This window comes from Camelus ferus, chromosome 15, assembly GCF_009834535.1.
Source record: "Camelus ferus isolate YT-003-E chromosome 15, BCGSAC_Cfer_1.0, whole genome shotgun sequence".
Classification (NCBI taxonomy): domain Eukaryota; kingdom Metazoa; phylum Chordata; class Mammalia; order Artiodactyla; family Camelidae; genus Camelus; species Camelus ferus.
In genome coordinates, this window is record NC_045710.1 from 36,681,717 (window position 1) to 36,702,118 (window position 20,402).

The 20,402-nt window shown below is 36.1% G+C and overlaps 1 protein-coding gene across 30 annotated transcripts in view; it reads right to left on the minus strand.

Annotated features, from left to right (window-relative positions):
* Positions 1-20,402, minus strand: part of NRXN1 (neurexin 1) — a 1,021,444-nt gene that overhangs the window by 797,736 nt on the left and 203,306 nt on the right. The window lies entirely within an intron of this gene.

The window sequence follows — 20,402 nt, forward strand, 5'->3', positions numbered from 1 at the left end:
TAAAGCTGAGAAGAGATGTCAAAAGAAATCTCTTGCCCGTCTGCATCTCTGGAGAGCTCCATGAAGGCGCCCACCACGTGCTCTCGTTGCTCTGACCAGAGATTCCAATAATACCCTGAAATACCTCCCAGCACATCCAAGTATTTCTCCCATGGCTCTCTGGCATGTTTCTCTAGGAAAACACAAAATAAGAAAACAGAACACCTCTAACCTAATTCACCAAGTAGTTTAATAAAATAATTGTATCCCTGACCACACCACCATTTAGTCATTTTTCCTGGGTAAGGGCATTTTTGAAGCAAAGGGGTGAGGACTGCCTTTGACACTCATGACCTGCCCTGAAGCTTTTTTAGTCCACAATCTTCAGTTCCGTCATCTAAAAATGGAGATCTTACCACTTCTCGGGTCTGTCATAGGATTAAATGACATAATGTAGATGAAAGTGCCTTGAACATTTCTGTGTACTGATCTACTATGAGTTTGTAGAGATAAAGATCCCAAAATGGTTTGTGCTCCAAAATATGTGGAAGTAAATATTGCTTTTATCTTATCTGCATCATTGCCTTCCCCACTCTTTTTAAGCACTATTTGCCAAGAGCTTTCTTTGTAGAGTGCATCAATGTCATGTAACAATTCCACACAAAACTCCTTTATGTTCGTCTGAAGCTAGTGGATAAAGACAAGGTCATCAGTTTGGGGAAACTTTTATAACATCACAGGCTCTTGTTTCCAAGACATCTACTATTGCAAAGTGTGTGTGTGTGTGTGTGTGTGTGTGTGTGTGTGTGTGTGTGTGTGTGTGTGTGTGTGTGTGTGTGTGTGTGTGTGTGTGTGTGTGTGTGTGTGTGTGTGTGTGTGTGTGTGTGTGTGTGTGTGTGTGTTGAAAGAGAGAAACAGAGAGGGAGGGAATGCATACCTGATTTGAGCTCAAATCAGAAATACGTTTACTTCTGAAAACAAGATAGACGTTAAACCTAACAGTGATGGTAAACACGGCTGCCACCCACTGTGTGCTACCATTGTGTGCTAACACGCGTCTCATCTACATGACTACAATGCAGGAGTGTGAAACAGGCAAGTAAACTCAGCAATTACCACAGAAGCACTAGGATAAGGGTAATGAAGGGCTTGAGTGGTCCTGGGAAATTTCTCAGTAAAGGTGCTACATAAGGTAACTCCTTGATGGATACTGGGGTGATGGAGAGATGTGGAGAGCGGGGTACTAAGAATGAGAGGGTGGGAATGGGTTGGAGACCAGGCGATAGCATATGTAAGGCCTGCAGGTAACTTCATACATTCCAGAATGGCTGAAGGTTTAAATTACAATTTTACATCTTTTATCCATTTTCCTATTTTCCTACATAAACGCAGACCATTACATCATTATATACATACTGCTTGGACCCAAAACCTAATTCATGGCTGCCAACTCCTCCACATATAGGCAACAAGAAAAAGGGCAAATGTCACACGGCTGTGACATCCAAAAAGGCTTCTTTCTATTAAATGCAACCATGAAATGATAGGGTTTAACAAAGATTCATTGAAGTCTCATCTTTCAAGCACAATGCAAGTTTAAATAGATTCCAGCTCCATTCAGTCTCAGCTACAGGGCAATCATAAGTGTAACTAACTCCTACGTCTTTCATCTTCTGACAATGAAATTAAAATACTGCTTCCTGCTACAGTAAGAAAGAACACCCTAAAATAAATAATCCCGAAGTTGAAATAAAACTGAAAATAACAGCAGTGCCTTTCTGAGACGGTGGGCGGCAATGTTAATGAATGGAGGCTTTGCATACAAATAGAACAAACACATTGATTTGGAAGGAATTCGGAAAGAAGATTTAAGTTAAACCACGGACAGCAAATAGTTCAGCACCTGAAGCCACAACTAACCAATTTAGGTAAAAAGAAGAATTTATTTCCTAAAAGCATCGAAACAACAGGACAATAAGGAAGAAAGCTGCCGTTCACCAGAGATCCCCCAAAACAGAAAAGTTAAGTTAATTAAACGTGGGCCTTATCACTTATGGTGAGAGGGAAATGGATCATTTTAGACCATTAAGCTCTGCTCCTGGTTTGGATGGATGGGAATCCCCCGGGGACAGGTTTTAGGCTTTCCTCATTATGTCCCTTAAAGAGAATGGGTAGCTTTGCAAGGCAAGACAAAATTATCTCCATTTCACTTCATTGTTCTCTGTGTCCATACTACTGATGATGACATGATGACCTCTTACATTTTTGTAAATCAGGCCCTTTGATTTTTCCTGCAGTGTCAGCCCAAAAGGCTCCACCAAAGATTGGATATCTGCTCTTAACTTTTTGAACCCCTCATCATTCCCAGAACGAAATGAGGTCCATCCATTCCATGTTTTTCTAGTTGAGAAGCACTCCCCAGTCAGTTCATGCACCTCCTTCCTTTCATCCACTCTGTTCATCCTCTCTTGGAAATCCAATCTTAACCCACAGAAAACTAATAATATTTGGACTTGGCAGCTTTAATAACTCAGAAGAGATGATCATCTCTTACATTGCTTGAAGCTTCCTCTTCCTTAGACATGTCCTCTCTAGATTTTGGATCACCCAAACATCCCAATTCTCAGTCACTCATTCCTCTTTATGTATAAAAATTAAAAAAATAAATAAATAAGAGAGATGCTATTTCTCAGAGTTATCATTATTATCCACTAAGAAAACTCGCTTGTTCTCTGGGATGAAACTCACAGTAGAAAATACATACTGTTACTTGTTTTGTGAGCTTTTCTTTTTTGGGGTCATTTTTATTAAAAAAAAAAAAAAAGACTCAACAGATAATAGAGAAAAAGACAACAATTGAAATTAGATTTATGCTGGTATTTCTTTTGGCAGTAAATGCAACCAAAATATGTGAAAACAAAAATCAAACCAAAACCTCTGAAAGTCAGCGAAGCACGCAACTAGGAGCAAAAGCTTTGGCGAGTTAGGCTCTGCAGTTTTCAGCTAAACGTGAATACAAACATACTAACAGTGGAATCAGAAATTGAAGACAGTCCTTTGTGGGACAGAAACAGTCAAAATACTCGAGCAGATTCCAAACTGCTTGCTACGAAAAATCCTTGCTTTGCCTGTAAGGAGACTAGGGCTCTCCTCCACGCAGGGGAGATGGGGTCTTCCAGCCTAGACAGAATAATGGTTAGGTTTCTCAAACCCTTGTAACAGAATGTCAGCAGCACCGTCTGCTCACCTGGTTTCCAAAAGGCACATACGGATTCATCTTCTTGCCCAGATTCTCCTCCCTCTTTGGGGCTTTTCTCTTCCGTTTGGTCCTTGGTGTGCACTCCGAAGTTTGCCAAATGCACACTGGAGGCCACTGAAGACTCGTTGCTGAAGAACAGCTTAGTAATGAATTGAATTCTTATCTATTAGGAAGGTTTCCTTAAAAAAAAAAAAACTCTCTGCAGTGTATTCAACTTGCACAGCTCCAATCATACACCTTAGACTACGGTAATGTAGAAGTGATTTCAAAATTAAGACCTCTGTTAGTAAATACTATTTGCTTAAAGTTTAAAAATTAGAATTAGACCCTTTATACTAAATTGCAAGCTCCATGTGTCTTTATCTGCTTGGGTAAGTTGAAACAGAGGAGTCTGGGTCTCATTTGTCATTTAGAACCACAAAGAAACCTCTAGAAGCAAGCATTTTTGTTCTTTTTGTTCCATATAGGTTTAAAATGTGCTCTGAAAGCACAGTGTTGTCACAACTGAGATGTGGGTGGGTATTATGAATAATTAAATGAGAGTGCAGGAAGCAATACAGATTAAAGAAGCAGAAGTTCTTAAAGAATGTGTAAAATTCCAATCCCATTTGAAACGTAGCATTTTTGAAGAACATTAGCGAGGGTCTCTATAGCTAATGAGCTGAGTGACTCTGGGTAAGACATAATCTGTGTGGAGATGTATGTAAAATTAGAATTATGTGTGAGAAAACTATAGCTGAGGAGAATGCAAAGTAATCACAAAGTAAAGAAGTGGAACATAAATCATGAATATGATCATTAATTGAGTGATAGAAGAAAAATTATAACAACTATATTATTACTCTGTCTTTAATTTTCTGTCTTCTCCACAAGATTCTAAGTCTGTGAGGCATGGATCATGTCTGTCTTGACCACCATTTATCTCTTGTGCCTAGTACAGTGCAGATTAAGCATGGGAGGAAAGACTAGACGAGTTTAACTGTATCATCTGATACTATTATACCTTGATGGTCTCGTCTTTCAGCAGTTTGTTAATGTAACCGATGCATCTGTACCCTCTATAATATAAAAACAGGAAGGGTTGCCACTGGGGATGGTTGAATATGTAAAAAGAGAAGGTTAAGTCTTGCATAAAAAAATTAATTTCTTGAAAAATTATTAGTGAAAAAATAGGTATAAAGTCTCCCATTATTGATAGTGAAGACTTACATCACAAGGAAAGGGTCAATGGTTAGTTAAGGTCAAATGAAAAAACTGTATAATAATATTATATACAGAAGTTATTCCATTTAATGAACATGGATTACAGAAGTTAACCTATTTAAATTTCTCAACATTTCTATGTGATAGATACTATACCCATTTTAAATAAGAAATTAAAACATAAGGAAGTTAAGTGACTTATTTAAAGTAACATAAACTATAAGCTGGAAAATTGGAATTTGAGTCCTGCTACCAAAGGTTTTAGTGTCAGCTCTCTTTCTAGTATACACCTCACATTAATTGAGAGTCTGCCAACTACAGATGCTGAACTGAGCACTCCGTGTGTAAGAAGGCAACTTGAACACTGACATCAGTTAGTAAGAGATGTCTCCCTCCAACAAGTATAAATAATACAGGATAAAGATACATTCTGAGAGGTTGATATAATTTTTATCCTGAAGAAAAATAAGTCTTTAAGGGCCTGAAACCCATTTATAATAAATGAATTGTGTAAAAATCAACAAAAATAAACTCCTTAAGATTTATGCCTGATGAAAGCTCGTAACAGTTAATGGTATGAGTTAAAGTGCACAAGTGTCAATGGTATTAAAATGTCCAGAGAAGGAAATCAGGCCTGGGTAAGACAGAAGGCTTAGAGACTCAGCTGTGCAGTCATCGATGAGATGTTCATGTTCAGTAGGACTACTATTCCTCTGTTTTGACATCTTCATGTTTAGTGGGTGTAAGGTTCTGCTTTGCTTTCACTAAAAGGAAGGAAAGGAGCTGAGTTTCATGAGCTAACCCTTCAGTATGAAAGCAGAGGTCCTAAGCAGGACTTTCATTCATCAGGAACCACTACCCTAAAACCTTCAAAAATTTATGAAAACCTTTATAATGTCCCCTTATCATTCCCTGATTTTATTATCATGGAAATTAACAGAAAATCCTTCAAATACAAAGGGGTCTGTTCTTTAAAATCTATAAAGGAAAAGGCAGCTAAAGAGACTTCCTTGCTTCACAGTAGGCTTGGGGAGGAAAACAGAAGATTAAAAAAACAAATAAATAAAACTGAAAGGGACCTATTGGATGAGTATAGCCAATGAGTAAGAGAAAAATATCTTAAATTCCTGGGACTTCGGGACAATACAGAAAGAATGCATAAAAGAATCAGAACCTCCAAAAGGCCCTGAGCCTGAGCTGCAGAATTATCCAAGATGATTTACATGCAATAGGTTTTTTTTTTCCATAATCAGCAAAATTTTGCAGCTTGTATTTCAATGATATGGAGCAATGGTTGCTCTCACCTAGAGACAATTTTGAGACCCTGGAGACATTTGACAATGTCTGTAGACATTTTGGGTTGTCACAGTTTGGGGAGGGGTTAGGACAGTCCTTCTGGTATCTAGTAGACAGACACAGGGATATTGCTAAATAAACATCCTACCATGCACAGGACAGCCCCTTCAGCATATAATTAAAATATCAATAGTGCCAAGGTTGTAAAACCTTGGAGTAGAGCAGGAATTAGAATCTAATCTTTTTTTTATGGGCTCTTTTCAGATTTCTCTGATACATCAGACTCAAACAGAGCCTAACTAGCAAACTTCAGGAGTGACCTTGTTACAAGGTGCATCATTTGTCAGCATCAAATTGACAATCCTCTTTCTTATTTAAAATCTACCGTTAGTTATTTCTCCCCCAAAAGGCTTCTACAATTTAACAGTCAGGACATGTTATGGCTGTGAAATAGATGTCCCTATCATCCTGCTTTAGACGGGAAAAGAAACATTCTGCAGTGTTTATAAGTCATAAAGAATTCTAAATATCTCCCACTCAACACATTGAGGCAAAATGATGGTATAATTTCTGTGCTGGGTGGCACTCTTTCATACCATTATGTGTCTTGTGAGCCAACCGTACGTAAGGCACTATCTTCCTTTAATCAAATCTGCATTGTAATTTCTATAAAAAAATCAATTAAACACAAGAAGCAATTACTTATTTTTTATCACAGCATAATTTACTTTCCCAGAACAGCAGCATGGAAATGTGAGAAAGATCTCATCTATGTCAGTGTATTTAAATAAAGTGTGCATATTTTTAAAAGAAATGGAAAGGAAACACTGCCAAATGTGCACCAGATCACCTATACATAATTCTCCATCTGCATCAACTTTATGGATGGGTAATATGGTTTAATAGCAGAAGCCTATAATTTTTTCTGAAAAAAAAAGTTTTTAAAAAAAATACTCAATATTATGCCTGAAAGCCTTTCTCAGACTCCTACAGTTAAAATATAATTAGGCAACAATTTGCTCACCAACCTCATCAAATCAGTTTTATGAATGACCCACTTAGGTGCCAAATAAACCCTAAAAAGCAATTTCTCCCAAGCCTCACAAATCCATCCTTCTTTGCACTTCCATACCTATCTCTACTCATTACATTCATCAAAGAATTTTATTAACTACTTGCTTAGTTTGGATTTATGTTAGTTTAGGAGACTAACTCAGTGTCCTTCCAGCTGGGCTCCTCCAGTCTTTTCACTCAAATTCAGGCTACATTGTGGATCAGTGGTTCCCACACTTGAGTCAGCATCACACCACCTGGATGTCTTATTTAAGTAGGTGTGGGGACCCCAAAATTTGTAATCTAACAAGATCTCAAGTGATGCTGATGCTACTGGTCTGGGGAACACACTTTTAAAAAGCCAATTTTCATCATTATGCAGTAATTTATATGCACTCTTACCCACTCTGTTACAGGCATCAGCTCATTTTTCTCTTTTACTTTTACATTATCAGCTTCTTTCCTGACTAGGAAACTAAGATTAATCCTCTCCCACTTGGATGACTGCATTTTCTTTCTTTGTTTTTCTTTTTTCCTTCTCTCTCTCTCTCCCCTCCCCTCCCCTTTCCTTCCTTCCTTCTTTCCTTCCTTCTTCCCTCTCCCCTATTCCTCCCCTCCCTTCCCCCTTCTCCTCCAACTCTTCATTTTCCTCTGCTTTTCTTTCTCCTGATTTTATGTCTTTGCTTATGTTTCTTGTATCATTCTATAACTCTCATCTCTTTTGACTTCACATTCAAAGCTCACCTTTGCCATGAAAGCATCTCTGATTCACCTTACTTACTACAAATCTCTCCTTCATATTCAATCACTCAAGACATGTATTCACTTTCAAGACACTCCTTTGTACTCCTTGGTACATTACTTAGTAAATCATAGTGTTTGTGTATGCCTATGATACATGGCCCTAATTATATTATTATATTATTTACTATAAACATTGTTCCTTGTTCATGACAATGCCTGCTGGAACGACTGGCTCACAATTAGGGCATAATAAACACGGTTAACTCAGCGAGTTAGGGTCTCAAGGCAGGATTCTATCAGTCAACAATCCAAAGTTCAAAAGATATCTAAACTAGCACTACAACCAAAGCCACCAGCCATGTCCAGGGGAAATCAGCTCCAAAACACAGCACTGCTTCAGTTTCCTCCATAGATGCTGATATTATCCTGTTAATGGGGAAAATGTATGGAAGAAAGGCCAAATGAGCTTGGTCTGCTGTGAGGCTGTCTGTAAGCACGCTCTCTGACAGGGATTTCAGAAACTGCTTTAAGCATGTTTAAACACTCCTAAAATGACCGCTGTTGATAGAAAAAAAAAGAAACTCCTAAAGTTAATTTTTATGCTTCTTTAATAGCCTGGTTTGCTCTAACTCATAAATGAGACAGTTTTAAACTATGCTGTCCTATTTGCATGCCACTCAGTTCTGAACAAAAGCAACTTCGGGATGAAGATCTTCTGACCACGTGGATGATGTAGGAATCACACCAGGAAAGGTCTTTAAAGGCTGATCAAAGTTTCCTTCGGGCTCCTGCTCCCTCTCCCACCCCACCCTCCCACCCCTTGCCCTCTCCCTCTGCACCTGCCTCTAAGATGGCTAATAGAAGATAAATTCTCTGAGGGCTATAGAAAATTTTCACACAATGTCAGTAGTTGTTAAAAAGTTTGGCTTTTCCCAGATGATTCCACACAAATGAGGTAACAGAGGAACTCTCTGACTGGTAAGGAATTTCTGTGAAGGTGCCAAGGCATTTATATTTAAAAGTTGCTGATCTGATTTAAAGGCCCAATGCCATAGTTCCTTCACATCAATAATCAGACTTTCTACTTTAACTTCTTTTACAGTCATGTCATAAATCCATGCATTTGTGGGGTTTTTTTTGGTTTCTTTTTTTCCCCTGACTGGTTTGTAATTTGATTTACTGTTACATGGAAGCTTAGACTGTGGATTTTGTCTTATTATTTGTAAGTCACAGACATAATATCAGAAATGTAGTAATGACACTTACAACAAATTTCAGGTTTAGTTAGACAGTGGTTCTCAACCAGGGGAGATTTTTATCTCCCAGGAACATTTGAAAATGTCTGACAACATATTGGCTGTAACAAAGGAGAAATGGGTTTCTACTGGTATCCAGTAGAGGCCAGACATGCAGGTAAACATTTTAAAAGCACAGAGCAGCTCCCACAGCAAAGATTTAAGCAGTGTCAAATATAAGTAAAGCCAAGGGTACATCAGAGACCTGGTACATTACAGGCACTACACGAAGGCTAGCTTCCATTCATTTAAATATATCTTGGCTACAAGCTTTTGTCAGAGAAAGTGATCATTCTAAGATAAACTTCCTCTGTGAAAATGTCCAGAAATTCCCAGTGTAAGCCAAGAGAACAGTCTTCTTGTATATAAATACTTCAGTAATCCATTCCTCTGCCCATATGAGAACTCAGCTATTTAAATATTTCCTTGATATTTGTTATTTATTTTAGGTGGGCTGGAGGTAATTATATGTGAAAAACAGATATATCCTATTATCCCATAAAATATTTACTAGGAGCAACAAAGCAAGCCCCAGTTGACTGGGAAATATTCACCCAATAAACAGTTTACTTAGAGAGAAGTAATAATAAAAAAGAATTTGGGGGAAAAAAGATATATTTAACCACTTAGAAAACTTAAACAGCAATAAAAAAATATCCATGAGCTTTGCTGCTTTGATTTGGATGATTTAGATCATTAAAATCCCAAACAAATATTTTTCTCGATAATAAGTCAAAATGCATATATTGTTTTGAAAACTGCGTTGCATAAATAGACTTAACCAGAGACTGCTTCTTAAATCTGCTTTTTTTGAAGTCTTAGAAGACTTAGAAGTATTTCCTAGAAGCAACTGACTTTCAGGACCACATGAGAAAGGAGTGATGACTTTACACGTCTCTCTGACCCAGGGCTTACTTTCTGAACCACCCATCATTTTCCATGGACTGCTGAAACTCTCAGACTCAGCAAGCTAGCACTGAACATTCTATCTTCACCAAGAAAACTGGAACACTTGAGGAGGGAAACCTAAATGAGGAATTTTCCCCAGAAAATAAAGTCCACAGAAGCATGTAATGATTGACATTTCTAAACAAATTGGTTAAGCCATATGAGATACAACACCAAGGTTAATTCTGTGTCTCAAATGCTGTAAAATTACAACAGTCTAGACGGGCTCTCTTTTAAATAATAGGTTACAAAGTCATTAAAAAGAAATGTTTAAGTATTAAAAAAAATTCAAATTTTAACCTGTGTTATCACAAGATTGTAAGATCTTCATAAAATAATTTGAGAAGCATTTTCTACATTGATACTTTAGTTGTTGGTAGCAAGTGCTGAAAATTTGGTATTTTTTCCTTTATTGATACAATGTATCTAAACACTGTGGTACAATTCTATCTTATCTAACCTGGTAACTTTTCCTCTTGTGAAACTCGAGAAAAATTAGTATAGGTGAATTTCCTCTGCTCGTTTATATATGCAGTGAGACAATACTAAAAATAAGTTGATTTGATAAATAAATGAGTTAGTTTCAAGTTTTATTCCAAGAAGCATATTAAATTTCACCAAAATTTTGTACTATGTTTGGATTCTTGTAAGAAGTAATTTTTGACTTTATATTTTAAGAAAAGGCAATAATTTTATTCCTACAATGATGGAACAGTGGAAAAGCACATCGACCTGAGGAAACACCTGCATATTTTTCAGGAGGGAAGGAGAGCTGACCCAAAAAGCAGAGAGAGGGAGAGTGTGTGAGAACTCTTACGCAAAGCAACTTGAAATCTGAAGTAAGCTAGGAGGATGTGATCAGTGAAGAGAACTAGTTTAGGAAATATTTGTTGGAATTAATCCCCATGTCTAATTTTGTGGCACTTCAAGATACTCTCAAATTCACACACACATACACACACATACATACATACACACACATACATACACATACTCACATGCATGAGAATTTAAATTTTTAGTTAAACTTACTTACATTTAAAAGATACTGTGTATGTAATTTGTGGAAATAAATGACAGAAGCGGCTTCAGAAAATGAATGCTGAACAATCAAAATTATACAAAAGTCAAAAGTCACTATTTTATGACTCTTGACTCCTGAGCAGGAATACAGACCATCTTAATCTTGCCACTTTGGCCATTTTACTTTGATCCATTGCTCGTGTTGGTTTCAAAGATATTTTGACTTTTTTAATGTACACAAGCATACCATCAGAATTTATAGAGAATTTTCTCAAGTGACTTCCATTAAACTAAATTAATTGCTTAATTTTCTACACAGCAAAGTGACACCTTCAGTTTTCAAATTTCCCTTATTCCTGAATATTATCATTATCAATTATTTTCTACATAAATGTTATAACAAATTTAAGCCACTATATCATAATTTTTAATTTTTATTATATTCTGAGATTTTTGTTGTAGTTGTTGTTAACATTTCTACCAAAACCAATTTTTCTGAGTTAAACTTTTCAGATATCAGTTTTTGTTCAATATAAAAAATTACCTATGATAAGTGTTATTTGGTTTTAAAAATTTATATGCTGTTATGTCTAAGAGCAGTATGTACTGCGACTTTTTTTTCTTGGAGTAAGGAATTGGGTAAAAGCTCCAGATTTTGTATATCTTTCTTGGGTGAGAAATCTAAAATTAAAAATTTCTGCTCTGAAAAAGACACTATCAACAGAAGAAACAGACAAGCCATAGGCCGAAAGAAAATATTTGCAAAAGACATATTTGATAAAGCACTATTACCCAAAATAAACAAAGAATTCTTAAAAGTCAACAATAAGAACACAACCAGATTCAAAAATAGGTCAAAGACCTTAATAGACACTTCACCAAAGAGTATATATGATATGCAAATAACCATATAAAAATATTTTTACATCACATGTCATCAGGGGAATGCAAGTTCTATCAACAATGAGATACTTCTACACACCTATTAGAATGACTAGAATTTGGTACACTGACTATGCTAAACTCTGGCAAGGGTGTGGAGCAAGAAGAACAATCATTCTTTGGTGGTGGGAGTGCAAAATGGTAAAGCCATTTTGGAAGACAGTTCGGCAGTTTCTTACAAAATTAACCACATTCTTACCATATAATCCAGCAATCTTCCTCCTTGGTATTTACTCAAAGGAACAGAAAACTTAACATCCATACAAAAACCTGCACTTGGATGTTTATAGCAACTGTATTCATAACTGCCCAAACTTGGAAGCAACCAAGATGTCCTTCACTGGTAAATAGATAATTAAACTGTGGTACATCCACTCACTTACGGTCAATTAATCAAAGGAGGCAAGAATAGACAATGGAGAAAAAAAATCATCTCTTCAATAAATGGTGCTGGGAAAACTGGACAGCTACATGTAAAAGAATGAAATTAGAACATTCTCTAAAGCCATCTACAAAAATAAACTCAAAATGGATTGAAGATCTAAATGTAAGACTGGATACTCTAAAATATCCTACCGAAAAACATAGGCAAGATACTCTTTGATATAAACTGAAGCAATATTATTTTGGATGTCTCCTGGAGTAATGGAAACAAAAGCAAAAATAAACAAATGGGACCTAATTATACTTCAAAGTTTTTTCACAGCAAAGGAAATGATAAACAAAATGAAAAGGCAATCTACAGAATGGGAGAAAATATTCCCGAATGATGTGACCGACTAGGGATTAATTTCCAAAGTATAGAAACAGCTCATACAGTTCAATATCAAAAAAACAAACAACCTAATCAAAAAAATGAAGACATAAGTAGACATTTCCACAAAGAAGACATATAGATGGCCAATAGGCACATGAGAAGATGCTCATCATCGTTAATTATTAGAGAAATGCAAATCAAAACTACAATGAGGTATCACTTCACATTGGTCAGAATGGCCATCATCAAAAAGCTTACAAATAATAAATGCTGGAGAGGGTGTGGAGAAAAGGGAACGTGCTACATTGCTGGTGAGAATGTAAATTGGTGCAGCCACTATGAGAAACGTATGGAGGTTCCTTAAAAAACTAAAAATAGAGTTACCATATGATCTAGCAATCCCACTCTTCGGCATGTATCTGAAAAGATGAAAGCTCTAATTTGAAAAGATATGTGCACCCCAATGGTCACAGTGGCACTATTTACAATAGCCAAGACATGGAAGCAACCTAAATGTCATCGACAGATGAATGAATAAAGATGTGGCACACACACACACACACACACAGACACACACACACACACACCAGAATACTACTCAGCAATAAAAATGAATGAAATAATGCCATTTGCAGCAACACTGATGGACCTAGAGATTATCATACTAACTGAAGCAAGTTAGACAGAAGGACAAACATATGATAACATACGTATATGTATGTGTATATGTATATAAAACTGAATCACTTTGCAGTACACCTGAAACATTGTAAATCAACTATACTTCAAAGAAATATTAAAGTAACAAACTCTGGTACAATCAGACAATGAAATATTATCCAGCATTAGAGAGAAATGAGTTATCAAACAATGAAATGACAAGGAAGAATCTTAAGTGTGTATTACTAAATGAAGAGAAGTCAATTTCAAAAGGCTATATATTGTATGATTCCAGCTATATATTTTTTAACATTCTGGAAAAGGGAAAACTATGGAGACCCTAAAAAGATCAGTAGTTGCCAGGGTTACAGGAAGGGGTGATGAATAGGCAAAACACTGAGGAATTTTCAGGGAAGTGAAACTATTCTGTATGAGGCTATGATGGATACATCTCTCAATCTTGCTGTGAGTCTAAAACTGCTCTAAAAAAAAGTTTATTTTAAAAAATCTTAAAAAAAAAATCCTAATTAGGTAAAGAGACGGACCAGTGTGTACAGTAAAGTTTAAATGGCAGGACTAAGCTCGAAGCCCAAACCAACTACCACATTAGACCTCTGGCCCACCCTCTTTTATTTGTCCTTTAAAAACAAAAACAAAAACAAACCTGAATTCTCTTGAGAGATTCACAGGAAAAAAAACTTAGCTTATATGATAATTTTGTTCCTAAAAAATTTTGTATGAGTCTTGTTTTCGTAGAGTTTTTGTATTTGTATTTTCATTATTATTTTAGGACTGAGTGTGATTTAATGGAAACTAGGGCTAAGATTTGGTAAAGTAGTGAGTCTTTTCAAAAACAGAAATAATTTTGATGTAAGTTTTGAAGAAATGTAAATTTTCTTGTATCAAGTTACCTTAGAGTAAAATCAAACCATAAAAATATGGTTTTATGGGTTCTGTGTCATGTGGACTCTCCAAAGCAGAGACAGCCAAAGCTTTTTAAGTCCAAATGTCATTATCTTGTCATCAACTTATAACAAGAGTCCTACAAACTTTGCCAGCTTTGAGATGTTAATAATTTGATATTTATGTGCACTGAAAACCAAACCCAACAAAAGAAAATAATATGTGATACAGAATTACAAGATCTTTCTATCATAAATCGTTATTGGTCGAGCTGTGTCCCCCAACAAAAAATAACTGTCAGTACCTCAGAATGTGACCTTATTTTGCAATAGGGTCTTTACACAGATAGTCAAGTTAAAATGAGGTCATTAGTGTAGGCACTAATCCAACATGATTGTTACCCTAATAAAAAGAAGATATTTGGACCTAAGGACATACGCACATGGAGGGAAGACAATGTGAAGACACAAAGTGAGATTCTGCCTTGTGAGGGCTGAGGATGGGAGTGGTGTATCTAGAAGCCATGGGACACCACGGAACACCTGCAAACAACCAGGAGCCAGGAAGAGGCAAGGAAAGATCCCTCTACAGGTTTCAAAGGGAAGCACGGCCCTGCTTTGATTGACTCCAAATTTCCAGCCTGTAGAACCATGAGATAATAAACAATTTTTGTTGTTTAACCCACCCAGTTTTTGGTACTTTGCTAGGAAGTCCGAAGGAAATGATATACAACTTTTTCCAGTCTTTTCCAGTGGTAAAATTCTGAAACAATAAGAATAAAACCCCTACTTTTCTGCTTCCTCTTCTTGTAAAATCTGCCAGAGAGTCATTTCCTTTGATTTGATTACATTTACATACAATTTTAATTAAAGAACTACTAATACACGTTTCAAGTACAGGAAAAAATACACTTAATGAAGAGAGTCTCAATGATGATGATTTGACAAGTCTTTTTTGTCAGAAAAAAACTTCATTGATATATTTATTTATTTTTCCTGTTCTAATATCACAGAGAAAATTGGTGAAGATACTCATTCAAACCCCATCTGTCATCAACTGAATCTTTAACCATTGAAGGTATGAGTTAATAGATGTCTGTTCCATAGTTTCTTCAGTAACTCCTCCCAATTATTAATCATTTAAAGAATAGAGAATAATAATTTTCATCCCTTTGCAATTTCAGTGTATAATGTGTGCAGTTACTCATTGTGCACTATTTCCTAAGATGGTTTCAAAGCTGAACATTCTCTTGAGTTCTCTCCCTTGGCAGGGAAAATGAATTTTTGGAAGATTTTCAAAATTACATCCCTGCAAATGGGGATGGTGAGCTATATAAAGCATGTTGTTTGAGGTCAGGATTGCTGAATGCTACTCTTGGCATCATCTTCAGATGTATAAAGTCATGAGGGACGCATACACAGAAGATCGTAAGTGGAATGCTGGTATAGGTAAGCAACTTCTTTTCCACACTTAAGACACTGCTTTCAAAAACAACATGCACCTTTAACATACTTCTTATTTTCTTGATGGTAACTCAGGACTTTGATATTTTTGTTATTCTTTTGGGCTTTAGGACTGGGCCTTTGACACATGAACATGTTCCATGCCACTCTGACAAACCTCAAAGGCTTTACTGCACTTTCCTTTAAATTCTGTCTTGGTTGACATTTGCAGTATAATCCATTAGCCAAGCCCTTGCAATAACCACAGTGGAAAATAGGGGAGATAAGTAAATACCACTGTGATTCTTTTACTGATATATTCTCCTACTTTTTTACACTCTGGAAGAGCAAATCAGTTCTATTGCTGAAATCAGTCTTACAGATATGATTACCAATTGTAAAAAGATCGAGGTGCCAGTTTTTTAAAAATTGGATAGACTGTCAGCATCGTTAAGATTCTCTTGCTCACACTTGGATTAGGAAGAACCATGGGATCTACAGACGTTAATAAGCAAACCGAGCTTATAATAACAAAAGCTGCCATTTATTTAATATTTTACGGGTAAAAAGATATTATCTGATGCTCTGCAAACATCACCTTGCTTAACGCTCTTAATAAACCTATGAAGTACATGTTATTCTGATTTTACATGTGACGAGTGTTATCCTCAATGACAGGTGAAAAGGACATGTCACAGGCAAAATGTGATGTTTTAGTCTTTCAGAATCCAAAGTCTGGATCTTTTTCAAATAGGCCACCTTGCTTTCTACACTGACACTTTTGACCCCTGCCATAAAGTCGGCACATCTGCTCTTTGACACTGTGAATACAGTGAATACTGTCTACTTGGAACAAACATAGGAGGAAGTAAAAATTTAAGACCATCTTCAGGCAAAGTGAGGAGTACCTATATCTGGCCTTTTTTTTTTTTTTTTTTTTTTTGCTATTTTTCTTTCTAATTCCCTCCTCTCTACCCCAGCCACTAAATGGAGAATTTTGTTTCCACCTTCAGACACCTGGAGGAGATGCTATGCTCTCACCCTATTATTTATCTATCAAAAATTTCTTCTCTCTCCAACCAATTCTCTTCCCCAGTAAAAACTTCAGCATCAACCACTGTTACCCAGTGACTGAATCTGTGGACAGAAGCCCCCTTGTTTCTCCTGGGCCAGCGTGTACATGTAAGAAGCAGCACTGTGGTACAATAAAGAGGGCAGGCTTTGGGGCCTGATACTTGGGATTTGAATCTCTGTTCTGCCACGTCGTGCCAGACTTCTTAGCCAGTTTCTGCCTCAGTTTACCATTTGTAAAGTAGTGCCTATCTCAAAGGCTTATTGTGAGAATCAAATGAGATAATATATGTGAAGTGCCTAGAATAATGCCTAGCACAAAGAAGGTAATACTGTGTATTAGCTTGTCATTATTACCCAAATGTAGCTCTTACTAATTAAAAAAAAAAACCAAAACTAAAAATGTCTTCTACACAAGGAATTGCACCAAATACCATGTAGAGGTATAAAAGAGTTATTGGGTGGGTGGGGGGGCTCTTATTTTATACCACTGAAATCATAGCACATGAAGACTTTAGACTTGTAAGGTTAGTTCTATTAAATAATAAAATGGGAAATATGTGAAGTATTTTAAGATGCTTAGTTTTAACACTGATATACTTCCCATTAATTAAACATGATTTCATTTTGAATTAATGGAGCTGAATAGGATATTAGAAAATGAAGGAAAACTGAAATAAACATGTGCTTGATAAAAAACAGAGAGAGAAATATTTATTCTCCAAAGACCGTAAGAGTCTGGCTTTTGTACCTTGTGATCCCCTGGGACCTGGCATGATCTACTCTGTTGACTACTTTTATGCGGTATTCTACTCTCTTCCTCAGTCCCCAGGCCTTTAATAGTCAGATGAAAATATATTATTTTTATTTGGAGGCCATAGCTACCCACATTTTTTTCTATCCTTCAAGTTGAATTATTTTCCAGCTTTATTCACCACTTAAGTACATAAATTTGACTTTCATTTCAAACAATAGACAATATACAAATGTGTTTGAGTAAAGGACACAATTCATTGCATTGTACTTTAAAATCCACACTGTGAGTTATAAATAATCTGAAACCACGATAAAAGTGTATCTTTTTGAATTTAACAGCAGGTATAATTTTTTTCCCAATTTGCTGTAGGCAGGGCTTCAAATAATGTCTAAAGTAAAGATGGTCAACCTTATTATCACCAGAGGAAATTATTCACTGTGAATAAGCTTGACTGAAAAAATTACAGTCCAGAAACGTTTTGTCAACTAATGATGGCTTTACTCTTTGTAAACCACTGCTTCACAACTTAAGACATATAAGATTGTATTTAATCATTTTGGTATGAAAACTCATTATAATACGTACTTCAACCCTGCTATTTAATGGAAAATGACAAAATGCATATTTATATTTGTTTCCTATTGTTGCTTTACTCAAGGTCTGTTCAAATGTTTTACTTTTACATAAACTGAACTTTTCCTCTCTGCTTCAGGAGTATATGGCTGGAAGGAATATATATGACCCTAACAATGACAGATGTATGACTTAGCTGAATGATTGCTCTGTAATTTCCCTTATGAATATTTCAACAAAGAAAAAGCTAAGCAAACAAAATAAAAAAGAAATGTTACTATATCAATGTGTCTATTGATAATGGGTTGCATTTCCCCCTCTAACTAAAAGCTAGATGGCTTCCCTTCTCATTCTGCCTAATTCTCTCATTAAGCCACCTTGGAACATTCAAGACTAAAGTGAAATGCACTATCTATTCTACTAGTACTCAAATTACATGATTTGAAACTTGAATATAACTTGTCTTGTATTTTTAGCTCATTGTTGATAAGCATTAGCATGGTTGTTAGCTTCCTGAAGTCAGGTACTTTGCACTGCACGTCTAATTTATCTCCTATGATATTTAGTCCAGTATGAAAAATGCTTACAGTTAAAAGCGTAATTTGTGACTAATTTATTTGCTTTATAGGTGGAATTATGGAGGTAAAATGTATTCCTAAAAGCCTTGAAATTTATATAAACTACAGTATCCTTGAATGCTTTAGAAAAAATCAATGGATTAAGCACTGGAAACTCTTCAAGTCTCTGATTCAGCTTGAAATATTTTATTATTTCTGTATCTTCTCCCTCTCCTTCACCCTTTCTTTACTATTACTTCTCTCTCAGGTACAAAGATGAAGAAGAAATATAGTTATTAAAAAAAAATTTTTCTAACCTATCCTTTGGAGAAATCTTAACTATAACACAAATGATGATTATCAAGTTGTGACAGGCTCTGGCCTTAGTAGCTGAGGCAGGTCATGTGGAAGATCAACAGATTAACGTCGAGAAGAGTAGGGTTCCTACCTCACTGATGACCTTCAAGGGTTCTGTGCCACCCCCAAAGGTATTATAATTATACCAACTGGCATGAATATTGCAAGTACATGAAGGGATAGTAGTAGCACATGAGGCAGGTCCTTGTAACAGACAGATCCCCCAGCAAAGAACATAGACACAAAGAAGCTTTAAATTCTGTTAGAGCAGGAGCAGGCAAAGGGAGCCCCCCAGCGTGCTGAACTTTTTTTTCCTTGGTCCTGCTGCACTAACATAAATCTGACCTAACACTGACTCCTCATGTCTTGGCCTTATATTACTACCTCTAGCGATTTTTTTTTATGAGGGGGAGGTAATTAGGTTTATTCCTTTATTTATGTTTGGAGGAGGTACTGGGGATTGAACCCAGGACCTCGGGTGTGCTAAGCATGTGTTCTACCATTTGAGCTATATCCCCTTCCCCTACCTCTAGTGATTCTTGACATCAACATGTTAGCATAATTTAAATCCTACCTGACTGCAAATAGGCATTATATCAGGTATAGAAAACTCAAATGTCTGCAAAGACCAAAGAGGACATGTAAACAAAGATGTCTGTGAGCAAGGAAATGAAACACAACCAAACCAAAAATTATAGCAAGCAGGTACATACACATTATAAATACAAAGTTATCAGGCTGCTTTACTGCATTGGGAAAATACTCAGCTAGCCTTTCTAAAACTTTCATGTTGGTGAAACAGTTGTATTTCAACTACAATTCAGGTTCATTGAAATGAATACTTTCAGACAAATTTATTCAGATTCACTCAGATAACTAAAATAATTGGCTATAATAGTTTAGATAACTAAATAATTGGCTTAGTGGACAACTTAACCTACTGACCTTCAACACATTGATTATCTTAAAACCATAACAGGCTTTAAGGACCTTCTGAACAAGAAGGCAGTAACAATTTTGTCAGCCACTCCAGGTAAACAATATCACACTGACTCATTTCTTATGAATATATGTAGAACCTTTTGGAAACAAGTCTATTTCTAGAAGAGTGTTTTGAGAAAATACATTCTAACCTGTTCAAGTTCCTTAAATAGATTCAGTAGAACATTTTATGCAGTATACAGGTAAAGTTTATAGATTGAGGAGCAGCTGAAAAGAGGCCCTTTATGGAGAAGAATGCAGACTTATTTAAAATTCATTAATAATGAGAGATTTACCAAGTTATTTGAATAAGATAAGTCTAGCTGATATTAAAAGTTCTTAAAGGCAACTTAAGCATGAGGATAATTTCTTCTGAGAACAAATCAAGGTACTTGAAGACCTCTACCTTAAGTGCCCTCAAAGCCATATGTCCAAATACTTGTACGTCATTACTCTCACAAATCCTCCTGCTTAGGAATTAATAGCATGAATTAAAGATTCTGTGTCACGTGAATAGAGGACAGAAGTTGGGGGGGTGTTTTCCTAGACAAAGAAAATAATTCAACACATCTTTTAATTCATAATTTATTGTAGAAACTAGG